The following is a 13,895-nucleotide window of genomic DNA, read 5'->3' as shown; positions in this document are numbered from 1 at the left end:
TGAGGATTCGGTCCCGTTTTTATAAGGAATTTAGGATTTAGATTTCTGGGCTTTTAGCATCTATGGCCATTTAGCCCTTCACGTATGAGGGATGATGTCCCTCGGCAAGCGCACTATTCGGGGAAACCGAAGGAAGAAAAGATTGAGGAAGGAAGGAAGCAGCCTGGGACCTATAAGTTAGGTAATGGCCTGGTGTGAATGAGGAAAACCCAGTTAAACCTAATTCAGAATGACTGACCTGACAACGTGTTTTTCGACCGAGTGCTTCCACCGGAAATCGAACCCGGGACCGCTCGCACCGAAGGCGAGAGCGTTAGTTACTACGCTACGCAGGATCGCTTTTTTTGATAAGTTGTAAGAGAAAACAATATAGTAACGTCCGAAACACACATACCAAATTTCATTTAAATGGGATAAATTTTACGGTAGTTGTAGGAGCGGAAAGGTAAACAAATTGACCAGTCGAATGGCAGAACTTCCTTCGTTCGCTTCAGCTGTATCACTCATTGTCCGCTTTAGCCTAAAAGCCAACTATGGGACGCGAGATGATATCTATTCCCCCTTTCCTCGATATACTAGCCATATGTGACTTAGACGCATGTAATCCCGGATTCGATTGCAGATGAGGGAGTATTTATATACTAATTATTTCTCACCCCTTCATTTACGTTAACTAAGTCAATCTACCAATAGAGTTCGTTCTTTTACAGGCTTTCCAAGCGTCCTTAGCTTGGTAGCCATTGATCCGCTAGGATTACCATCGAAGTAGAGAATAGTATGTGACTTTCATTGATATGTTTTAGTTGAAATATCCGATTGATACCTTTCATGTTTATATTTGAAGAAGGTAAATGATAGCCTCGCTGAAGTAATACCTTCCTACATCACACAACTTTGTTAATTTCCTTGGCAGTCTCGTGTCGAAAGAATCAGGTGTCTGTAATGAGTAGTTGCCAAGTTCAACAAAGACTTTCCTCTCGTCAGCGAATTTTCTTTTCTGAAAAGGTCATTGGATTGGCAGAAAAGGAGTATTCAGTAGTAGTAGTAGTAGTAGTAGTAGTAGTAAACGACAAGCACTAGAAATGTAACGAATATAGCGGGGGAGTTCTAACTTGATTCACTGACATTTATCACGGAACTTTTTATAAGATATGGAAACAAGCACCGAGATTTAAAACAGAAAGTGCAAGTTCATTTTATAGTTTTTCTCATATTACTGATCCTTGGTGAGAATCTGGGCGCGATCAAGAAGACGGAGTATGTTAATTCAAGTGCAAATCACCATGCAGCATCACGTAGGTAATGGAAATAAGTGCTTCGACAGCAACTTGAAATTATGATATCACCATCCAACCAATGCTGCTGAAACTACGTGCCAAGTACGTTTCTGTCACCTAAAATCTGAATGAACAATTCATTTCCATTAATTCCTCTGATTGCACGAGTTTTACATGTTGAGACGACGAATCTTCTGAGACAAGCTCATGACGGGCCGGAGGGTGGGGGTGGGGGAATCACCTTCTTGTGTTTTCTTGAGCAGGTTTCTAAACCGGCGGTTGATTCATCATCAAACGATGCGGTACCGATGTTTAATATTCCATACCATGAATGTGCGTTAAGATGGTAAATAATATATTTCTTACTGTGCGATCGGAATTGAGAAGAATACGTTTCAACATACACAGGATATTAATGAACTATACTGACAAACTGTATGTTACACTCCTCAGGTACATGTTATATACGTCCATTTGTAGGCCTATGTGAGATCCTGACCGCCTATATTGTTTCATACGGGAAGTACTTATAGGTGAATCACTTATACGGGAAGTATTATAAAACATGTGTTTTCAGTTATACATCTGGTGTACGTTAACGGGATGATCTACCTTTTCTCGGCACAAAAATTTTTATATTGGACCTTATGGGGAGAACATGGCTACCGAATTTCCTCAGTTTCTAAGGAACTAGGTATCTCTAATGGGAAAGAAAAATTTTGCAGCATTCTACAGAAGTTTGTTAACAAGTTGAAATACTTAAATTGTATATTTGTCTGCTAGTTTAGCAGAAATAAATTATTAAAATATAAATAAATTAGTTTCTTTTTATACAAATTATAATATGTCTAACTTCGGAACCAATTATGGTAGAAAGATCATTTTTTTTTATTCCTTGAAAAGAAACGACTCTAATAGTTTTAATCACAACCATATCTGATACGCAAATTAAAAAATAGTATTTTAATATAAGTATTAAAGTCCACCTGTCAAGAAGTTTGACGAGGGTAAGCCATCCGCGCCCACCCTTTTCTTCTGTTTTCGTCCAGACAGATATGAAGGGACCGTTTTCACAGCAGGTGTCAATGCGAATGTAAACATACTGTCCTCACGTTCAATAGCTCAAGTTCGGCCACTTTCTCTCTTTTTTTTTCTCTCTCTCTTCCGAGGAGGTGTTTCTACCCTGTAAGAAAATTATAGATATGTAGAGAAAATGGTGATCAATTATTTCTGATAGCCAGATGATAGACAAGCATTCTAAAATGCCTTCGAATTCCAAAAATGTATCGACCATAACTTTACCATCTGGTTATTTCCAGGAGGCAAAAGTTATATAATAATAATAATAATAATAATAATAATAATAATAATAATAATAATAATAATTATTATTATTATTATTATTATTATTATTATTATTATTACAGTTTGTAAAAAAATAACTGCATCACAGATTTATAGCAATAAAGTTTCTTATTTGGGTCATATAAATTGTATGATACAGCATAACATATTTAAAATTTAACCAGCATGTTACTGGATGTTTATTGTAACTGCTAAATTAGTTCAAACACATTTTGTCTATAATTATTCACAAACTTATGTAAAATGAAGTACCCCTAGAACGCACATAACTATATTACAAAAATATTTTGCAACAAACTAATTGAAAAAAAAAATATCTTATAAGGTAACATTTAGCAAGAAAAAATATTTTTTTCTTGATTTCCAAGCGACTGAATAACACAATATCATCCTTTTTAATACTGTCCTTCATTTAATATTTTGTATGGCCTCCTTTAGCCTTCCTGACAGCTTGAATTCTTCTGGGTATACTGTGAACAAGATTACGGCATGTTAACATGTCTAAATCATGGTACTAAGTATGTACAATTGCTGCCATTAGCTGGTTTCTGTTTTCCAAACACCTTTTCCGCAGTCTCTTGTTCATAATATGCCACAGGTTTTCGATAGGATTTAAATCTAGTGAATTAGGAGGCCACCAGATTCTCTCTATATTCATCTCCTTACACCAATTATTGACTGAACGAGATCGATGGCATGAGGCACTGGCATCCTGAAAGTAGAATTTGTTCAGATTTACCCCTGTAAAATAAGTCCTAGCTGTTGGAATTAATTTATGATCAAGAATTTGTATGTACCTTTCGCTGTTAACTGAACCATTACAAATTTAAATTTTTCCAATTCCACTCGATGTGAAGCAACTCCACAACATAACACTTGACGAGAACTTCTGTGTCTCAGATATACAATTATCATTTAATTCCTCCCCCTCCGCATCCAAAGCTTCACTCCGGTATCGTTTCGAACGATATTAAACTTCTTTTCGTCCGAAAAAATCACACGATCCCAGTCTTCCTCTGTTCATTCCCCGTACCTTTGCACAAAAGTGTTCCTTGCATCCTTATGTTTCTTTGTCAGTTGCGGTTTTCTTCGCGGCTTTTTCTTGTCAAATCCAAAGGATTTCAATCTAGACACTACTGTTGAATGGCTCACTCTAATACCTACCTGCATTTCCATTTGTGCAGCCAGTTGACGTGAACTCATGCTTCTTTTCTGCAACACTAGTGACTTCAATTTTCGGTCAACCCTCGCAGATGTTTTCTTCTTCCTTCCACAGTTGTTTCTAAGCGAACAGTGTCCAAATTCTAGCTGTTTCTTAATGATTCTTGACGCTGTAGACTGATGAACGTTAACTTTTCTACCAATTTCTCTTTGACTTACTCCTTCCTTGTGTAGGGCCAATATTTGTCCTTGATTGCGAGGTGATGTCTCTTTCAAGCTCATGATTCGTCAAATCGATAACAATCTATTCGCATTAAATACATTGCTTATATATTTATAAACTTCAGAACACTATAAAAGCAAACACTGCAACACCAATCAGGCAAATAATCATGCGATAAGAACAATGTGCATTACTTTATCAATCTCCACCCGAGCTGCATATGCAGTTTTTTAACGACACTAGCCAACAACAGACCCACCTGGTGACAAACAAGGGAAACAAATAACAACAAAACAAAAGATTGTGTAAGAGAACCTCACAAGATTTGTTTTCATGAAAATTTATGAATGCATATCACTACTAAAAGTAACTACTGTTATTCTTTAGATGTCCTGCCATACTTTTAGCAAGTGATGCAGTTATTTTTTTACAAACTGTATTATTATTATTATTATTATTATTATTATTTGGAGTTAGAGTGCAAAGCCTAGAAGATACAAATGGCCCCATTGATTAAACATACACATAGCTGCCCCCATTCAGAACATCCCTTTGTGCGTTAGAAAACATGCTATAACAATGTGCCCCTCGCAAAAATATAATTCAACTCTTATTGCCATGGTGCAGGTTTTCTATTTTTTTTTTTTTTATAATTTTTAAAAGTTGTGATGTGGTTATTAGAGATTACTGCAGAAGTCCCTTACTAACCTTTGTAAACGGAACGTTAATGAAAGAACAACCATGTAGATACATATAATGCCTAGGGGGAAGTTGTACGGTGGGTATGACCTTGACGGAAGCCATCTTGAAATCCGCCATTTTGAATTAAGGTTAAGTTTTTTAAATGGGAATAGGGTAATATGATACATTATTTTGAGCTAGAATTTAATCAGGAAGACAATGGTGTAGCTAGTTTTGAGATACACCAATTTGGGGAAAAGTTACAGGCATTTAATTGTTCAATTACTACGTGCGAAAGTTCCTTACCTCCGCTTCTAACCCGCGTAATAATGATAATAAGTGGATAAAAGCTTCGATAATACATATTATGCCTCGAGTGAAGTGATAAGGTAAAGGTAACCTTGACGGCAGCCATATTGAAATCCGCCATTTTGAATTAAAGTGAAGTATGAACAATGAAAACCATAGCATATGACACCTCATTTTAATAGCAAATTTTCTCAAAAAGTCAATGGTATGCTTATTTCTGTTCCATAGTTAACCAGTATGAATTTCGATCCATTATTCGACCCTTCAAATTGGCAACCAGTAACGTCCATTATTCGATCCTTCAAATTGGAAGCACTCCTAATTTTCACCGCATGTTTTAAGATTCCAACTGGCACTTAGCAATTGTTGCCATGGCTCATGTTTTCTAAAATTTATTACATTTTTTAAGAGTTGTGATTTGTCAGTTCGTGAATACTGTTGAGATAAGCATCCAGCAATCTTTCTGAATTTTGAAGACTTGCAATGTAATTATTTATTTTAAACGAGAACACATGAAGCACCTATGGACCTATGTGACGTAAAGAAATACAAATGAAATTATAACAAATTGGTGTTATACGAACACAAAATTAACAGAAAATGTAGCATACAGGTTGCGCAAACGACAAACAATAAAATATTTTTAATAAAAACAACTTTAAAGGAACAGTGGCAATGATAGACAATATCAAAGAGGCATAATATGACTGTTCCCAAAACATTGTTTGTACCATGACCATAATATCAAAACAGATAACTTGTTATAAAGGCGTGTAACTTAATTGAGTTCCCGATCAATACTGATTATAAATCTTACAAAAATGAAAAATCGACAACAATCGCTAGAAAACGAATGACTTTAGTCTGACTAGCTTAATTTTTTTTTATAGAAAATAAATAAATAAATACACAATAAAGAAATAAATATAAAACAAAACAAAAGACCCTAGATTTACACAACAATCATATTTCGTTTTCCTCTTTGAAGTGGATTATCATTTGATTTTTCGTCTCATCTACTATACAAGCTACGTCTTCGGCATTACCTGAATGCAAAGTTGGAGTTCTTTCGTTGTGCAATGATTCATGTTAGTAAACGAGTTTTTGAAGGGCAGGTATAGGAAATAAATAATTACATGGCAAATCTTCAAAATTCAGAAAGATTGCTGGATGTTTATTCTAACACTATTCATGAACTGACAAATCACAACTCTTAAAAAATGTAATAAATGTTAGAAAACATGACCCATGACAACAATTGCAAAGTACCAGTTGGAATCTTAAAACATGTGGTGAAATTAGGAGTGCTGCCAATTTGAAGGATCGAATAATGGACGTTACTGGTTACCAATTTGAAGGGTCGAATAATGGATCGAAATTCATACTGGTTAACTATGGAACAGAAATAAGCATACCATTGAGGTGTCATATGCTATGGTTTTCATTTTTCATACTTCACTTTAATTCAAAATGGCGGATTTCAATATGGCTGCCGTCAAGATTACCTTTACCTTATCACTTCACTCGAGGCATAATATGTATTATCGAAGCTTTTATCCACTTATTATCATTATTACGCCGGTTAAAAGCGGAGGTGAGGAACTTTCGCACGTAGTAATTGAACAATTAAATGCCTGTAACTTTTCCCCAAATTGGTGTATCTCAAAACTAGCTACACCATTGTCTTCCTGATTAAATTCTAGCCCAAAATTATGTATCATATTACCCTATTCCCATTTAAAAAACTTAATCTTAATTCAAAATGGCGGATTTCAAGATGGCTTCCGTCAAGGTCATACCCACCGTACAACTTCCCCCTAGGCATTATATGTATCTACATGCTTGTTCTTTCATTAACGTTCCGTTTACAAAGGTTAGTAAGGGACTTCTGCAGTAATCTCTAATAATCACATCACTTTTAAAAATTATATAAAAAAAAAAAAAAATAGAAAACCTGCACCATGGTAAAAATTTCTGTCATCACAAATAATACATATATGGCCTCTATCAGCTAGAAAAATTTCATTGAAATCGGAGCCGGACAATTGGGTGATGTCCCTTGTCAGTAGCGCTTACTAATAGTGTAAATGCTATAAATCAGGCATTTACAAGTAGGAACAGGGATTGGCCGAATCACAGAAATCTTACTGTCGTCATGGGCTGTAAAAGGTAATATATGACATTTTCACAAGAAATAATTATCGGATAATTTAATAACGGACAATTTCGCGGGCTGTATAAAAGAACTCGGCGTGTCAGATCCGGCCCTCTAAGGACTATTATGAACGGAAGGTGGCAGTCAGTAGTGAAAGAATCAAGATAATTGAGGAACAAACCAGGGGCGTCATTTAGGAGGGGCAGGAGGGGGCAATTGCCCCCCCCCAAGAGTTTGAGGAAAACATATACTTTAATCTATTGTCTACTAATATACTGGTACAAAACGTGAAAATCTTATGTCGGTGGTGCTCTTGCCCCCTCAATCGAAGTCTGAAATGACGCCCCTGGAACAAACACGTGATCAAAGCCTAACTGAGACTTGGTTTGAGGACAGAAAAATCCGGATTACTGCATCAAATGCGAAAAGGCTTGCTTGCAGAAAACGAAACACTAGTTGTGCAAAGATAGTGAAGGACCTAGTGTATACTAAGGAATATAACACTGTTGCGACAAATTGGGGGATAGCACACGAGGCTATAGCACGAAGAAAATATGAACAGGTTCTAGGAATCTCTGTTATTCCTTGTGGTCTATTCATAGATAAACGAAACCCCTTCCTAGGGGCAAGTCCAGATGGTGTCGTTTATCCAGATGAAGGAGAACCATATCTCTTGGAAATAAAGTGCCCTTACAGTGCACGATTTTGCGAAAGTATCGCTGAAGCTTGCGAAAAAATAAAATCCTTCTGGCTACGCAAGAATGAAAATTTTTTCTCCCAAAAAAACACACGTACTACTACCAAATTCAACAGCAAATGCTTTGTGCTGGAATGAAGAAGTGTGATCTTTTCGTGTTCATCCCTGTAGCAAGTGAGATACCTAGTAATCAGAATGAAAATTATGCCATTATAACAATAGAACGTAATGAAGACTTCCTCAATGACCTTGTGCCAAAACTGCGATGGTTTTACGTATATGAAATGTATACTACCAGAGCTCGCTGATTCTCGTGTGTTTCGTGGGCTTCCAATCAGGGAACCAAACAGGCCATTCACGAAGGCAGATGACAATCCACAAAAAAGATACAAAGGAAGTAGTGATGTGAACCTCGGTGTCAGTAACAATAAAACTATTTAGTGGCCACAAATATAAAGCATATTGTAAGTACACCGGTGTATGTACTGGGCAGTGTAACGCATTCTTAAGCACAAGTTTATTTGTGAGAAACTGTCACTTTGTGTAAATATACAAATTCATATATCACTCAAATATGAGTAGTACATGGGAAGAACGATGAAAGCCATATTTTCAGTCAGGTTTGGTTATGTTCAGAAAATGTTTTTTTCTGCACCAAAATATATAAAATGGATGGTGAACGCAGGATGTAGTTCACTCATGGGTACAACCACGAGTGGATTACAAATTATTGTTACCACCCATGTTATATATCTTGGTGCAAAAAAAAAAAATTCTAAACCTAACAAGCAAACCTTACTAAAAATGTGATATTCGTCATTCTTTCCCTGTACTATTCATATGTAATTCATCACAGTAAACATTTGCAATAACGTACTGTTTACAAAATATTACTCGTATTCTAATGTAAATATTGTAAATAAGTGCATGGATGTCATTAGTGAATAGTCTCAGTAGCTTAATCTGCATACAGAAACTGCAAATCAATGGTTTCATATGCCTACAGAGGAACCTTCCACTGTAAAAATAAAAAGGTAACGCATCATGGATAGTACCCCTCGGGTGATGTGGAAATCTATCCAGTGTTTTCTGCATATATACATGTATATCTGCATATATATATATATATATGTGTGTGTGTCGTGGATGAATAGTTACTCTCTTCCCTTATAATCAAGGAGTCCCTTGTTTGATTCCCGATGAAGACACAAGTGGTTCGGATCCTACGTTAAGCTGTAGGTCCCACCCATAGGACGTCATCATTCTGAAAGTATGTTCTTTTCTGTGTATCCTGCTTCTTGTTTCAACTCTTTAGGATAAATCGAGACTAACTAACAGTGTGTAGTCTTAGCGGGATAAGCGCGGAAAACGAAAAAGTCAAAGAAAACAGGGCTTTGCTCCCTTGTCCCCATATAGCAATGCACAGTATGGACACCGTTCCAAATGAGTCTTATAGGAGCTATCATGGCAACATTTTTGTATAAGACAATTGGTGTGTGTCGTCTGCATGGTTGTCTGAGGACAAAAAAGGGCAAACATGTTTTTCAATAAATAAATAAATTAATAAAAGAAAACGTGCATTTTTCAATTCCCATATCCTCGTCCTAAGAAGGCGCTTAGCGCAACGAGCCTAAACTTTAAATGCTTTGAAAATTTGTTCTTTTTTGCGTATCCTGCTTCTTGTTTCAACTCCCTAGGACAGTGATGATTTCAGGGGTGATTCTGGGGGGGAAGAATTCTCCCAAGAGCTACGAAATTCACCCTCGGGTGCTTGAGATCTTCGCAGAAATTTCTGTGGAGCACTCAATTTTTAGTCGCTTTCCCCCCTGTGTGTGGTGCCTCCGGAGGAAATGATCTGAAATTAACACTGCTATAGGATAATTGGAGATTGGCTTACAGTGCTTAGTCTTAGCGAAGTAAGCACGAGAAACCAGAAATATCACAAAAAACAGGTCTTTTGCTCCGCTGTTCCCCCGTGAAAATGCACGGGTTACACACAATACAGGTTGGATCTAACAGGGCTATTTGGAGAACGTCTTATAGAGCATTTGGTGTGCAGTGTTGTCTGCGGACAAGGAGGCAAAGCCGTGTTTTTCATTAAAAAATGGAGTATTTTAAATTTCCCTCGCCCCCTCAGGAGACGCTTCTTCAATGAGACCGTATCCTGCCTCTTTCTCCCATTCTCTAGGCTCTAGGCCAATTAGGACTGACAGGCATTTGAATAAGTCCATTACTTGGTTGCCTAGTAATTAGCCATCATATTGGCTGCCATATTGGATTTAGACAAATGTTCTCTCATGTTACCATGTAAAATATGTCTTGTCGTGATGAAAGCTACCAGAAAAAGTAGGTTTCGTTTAGTCCTGAGTAAGTACGCTACATCCTAGAGTAATGTGGGCATATACGCATTTGTAACTTTGTACGGTTAATCGTTAGACAACAGTGTTGCCAGGTTGTAAGGTTTCTAAGTGGCAATAAAGAATGCCATATTTAAATTCATCGGCCTCAGAAACCTATAGTTTGACACCAAAATTATCTTTCTAAGTGCCTTGGTTCACGATCTCTCTCTTTATATATATATATCTATATCTATATCTATATCTATCTATCTATCTATCTCTATATCTATCTATCTATCTATCTATCTATCTATCTATCTCTATATCTATCTATCTATCTATCTATCTATCTATATATATATATATATATATATATATATATATATATATATATATATATATATATATATATATATACAGAGAGAGAGAGAGATTTACGTAGGGCGACGGCCATATTGGAAAATCACGGCTACCAGGAAAACACCTCAAATTTGAAATATATTCCCAAGACATTTTTTTTAAAAAAAAAAAACTTAGGGGACATTTTTTTACGGACACCTATATATGGGGGCAAGGACTTTACATTGTCGGAATCCTGTGGGGGCACCCCTCTGCCCCCCTTCCCTTCGCCACTACTGTATGCTATAATATTTGTCCGGAAGGGAAAAAAATTCCCAAAATAACAGCGTTTTCTGATATATACTGTTCTTCCCGCGCACTCTAGAATGCATAGAGGTAACTGGGAAAAGAGGATACTTCACACCACATCGTCCAGTCTCTTAGTATGGAACCATTGAGGGAGACAAACTCTATAAAGCTAACAGTATTTGGCAGCTGACAGGTAATCTCAGAAACTGGTCGAGAACCTGTTTCATTCAGACATCCACCCCCTTCCCCCTCCATTTCACCAACCCCCGCCCTTTCCGCGGCCAAGCTTAGAGTGGGGCGTGACTTACCCTCGTCAAACTTTGACAGGTGGACTTTAATACTTATATTAAAATTCTATTTTTTAATTGGCGTATCAGATATGGTTGTGATTAAAACTATTAGAGTCGTTTCTTCTCAAGGAATAAAACAAAAAAAAAAGTTGATCTTTCTACCATAATTGGTTCCAAAGTTAGACATATTATAATTTGTATAAAAAGAAACTAATTTATTTATTTTTTAATAATTTCTTTCTCCTAAACTAGCAGACAAATATACAATTTAAGTATTTCAACTTGTTAACAAACTTCTGTAGAATGCTGCAAAATTTTTCTTTCCCATTAGAGATACCTAGTTCCTTAGAAACTGAGGAAATTCGGTAGCCATGTTCTCCCCATAAGGTCCAATATAAAAATTTTTGTGCCGAGAAAAGGTAGATCATCCCGTTAAGTCTAAAAACTACAGGAATTACGCGTGTAACCTTCCTTTTTAAGTACGCCACATCGGGGCCGGATCCAGGACGGACTTCTGGGGGGGTGGCGGCGGTGGGTTGTAATACTGCTACTTAGAGAGCTACTTTTAAGAGCGTCAAAAATAAACTATAGGGGGGTCTATATTTTATTTATATATAAAATAAAAAAGTTTCGTCTTCTGGGGGCGATCGCCCCGATCGCCACCCCCTGGATCCGCCTCTGCGCGACCTACAATTTTTTCTCAGTATAAGAGTAATAATAGAAAAGCTCATATATGCCTATGAACAATAGTGCATAATTTCGGACCAAGGGCCAAACAAAAGTGTGGAACACATAGACAACAACACATGTTATTTCGGATAAGATGAATCATCGAATGGTTGTCAATATCAGCGTAAAAGAAGTTACACGTATATATACGCACCATCCAAAAGTCGACACGTGTGCAATCTATATGCAAGGGATTACATACAGGACGTACTCCAACAAATGTTTTCAACAGAATAATTTGATTTACTCTGAATTAAAGATGTATCAAAACTAGGCGAAATTAAAAGTGAGTCCAGAGAGCTTATCCCCAACCCCACTATTTTATCATTCTTCAAATGTATCATTGGGTCATTCTCAGAAAAATCAGGAATTTATGTATCTGGTTTTTATTATGAAAATTAAAGATTTTAAAAAAGTAATTCAATATTAAAAAACCTGAAGATAACTGATAGAAAACATATGAACTGAAAACTGAGATAAACATATTTTTATACTGTTCAAATGTTGTCTACAGAGTGTGATTTGTCACGTCTGTGGACTGTCACTACTCACTGTTTTGTTTGTTTCCAGGTTTATATTTCACATATTAACATAAACCTAAGTCGTTAGCGTACATTTTTGGATTAAAGAAACATCTGAAAAATGATTTTCGGGACCGTAAAATTAAACTTAGTTTTCATGCTCGCTGAATTTCAGGTTTAATAGCTGTAACCATAGAAATAGGTCACGTCTGTTGATAAAAAATAAAGTGTCACTAAATACCTCCAGGTAGCAGCACCATACTGTGTATACTTTGTAAACAGCCCCCAGGCAGCCATTTAATTCAGAGAAACATAAGGAGGTTCAAACTTTGTCATTTCTCTGGCTATTTTTTAAATTTTCTGGACATTTTTGTAACAGTGTCAAGATCACCGCATCACGTCTGTGGTGGAAGTAGATTTCAAATAATAAGGTAATTTCATAAAATAATTCAATGAATTAATAGTATTAGGTATAAAGGCTTTGATGCCCAACATATATAGCATAATCTCAAAAAGCACATGGTCTAAAACAAAGGAATGTAAGTTTTGTCACGTCTGTGGACATCACATCCGTGGACACAGCCTGTCCATGGACGTGACATCGTGTCCACAGATGTGACAACGTACCATTCTGGTTGAAATGTAAAGAAAGACAGAGTATCTTGCAACCAAAAACTAAGAGCAATTATAGCCTATGAAGATTTCTTTCATCAGTAACGAAGAAAAAACCGTAACAAAAGTTACTCTATTTTTTTTTAAAAAAAAAAATTCATGTTAATGTTTATAATTCTAGAAAAAGTGATTCTAGCAGCACCGGCACTGGGTGACGAATCTTGAATTGGAGTCATGTTTACTGCTACATACTACTGATACATGTATATAAATATGTCTGAAAAATCTCAGATTTTTGCCACCATCATGCCACACACCGCGTGTGTAAAATTTTCAACTTTGGATTGAAAAGCTTAATCTGACCAAATTTTCATAATAGGTTTTACCGTACGGGAGGAGGTGACAGAAATCATAACTTTCAGTGAATTGCTCTGTTTTCAGGCTAAATGATTTTTGAAAATGAAATAAAATCTTTGAGTTTTACATTACACTGTTATGCCGGTTAGACTAAAGGAGACGGTGATGATGAGAAATGAATGAAAATGGTGGAATGAAGAAAGTGGGAGGAAACAGGAGAACCCCGAGGAAACCCACGCACACGGTGTTTGTTCTTCATAGAGTTCACTTAGCGCGAGCTGGGACCGAACCAGGGACGCCATGAAGCAAAGGTGAACGCTCTACCACTGAGCCACGCAGCCCCATGGTGGCTTTTACATGCTAAATGTTAAATAAGATTTTTTTCTTATTTATATTTCCAGTCTTGAAATGGAGAACACTGAAGCAAGATGCAAAAAAAAAAAAAAAAAAAAAAAATGCAAAATCAAAAAAGAAATTTAGAAAGAAATACAGAGAGAAGAGTGATGAAAAAGCTAAGTATGAGACATGCCA

The sequence above is a fragment of the Thermobia domestica genome, chromosome 15 (genome assembly GCF_964235325.1).
Source record: "Thermobia domestica chromosome 15, izTheDome1.hap1.1, whole genome shotgun sequence".
NCBI classification, from domain to species: Eukaryota; Metazoa; Arthropoda; class Insecta; order Zygentoma; family Lepismatidae; genus Thermobia; species Thermobia domestica.
Note: the sequence above shows the minus strand (reverse complement) of the source record.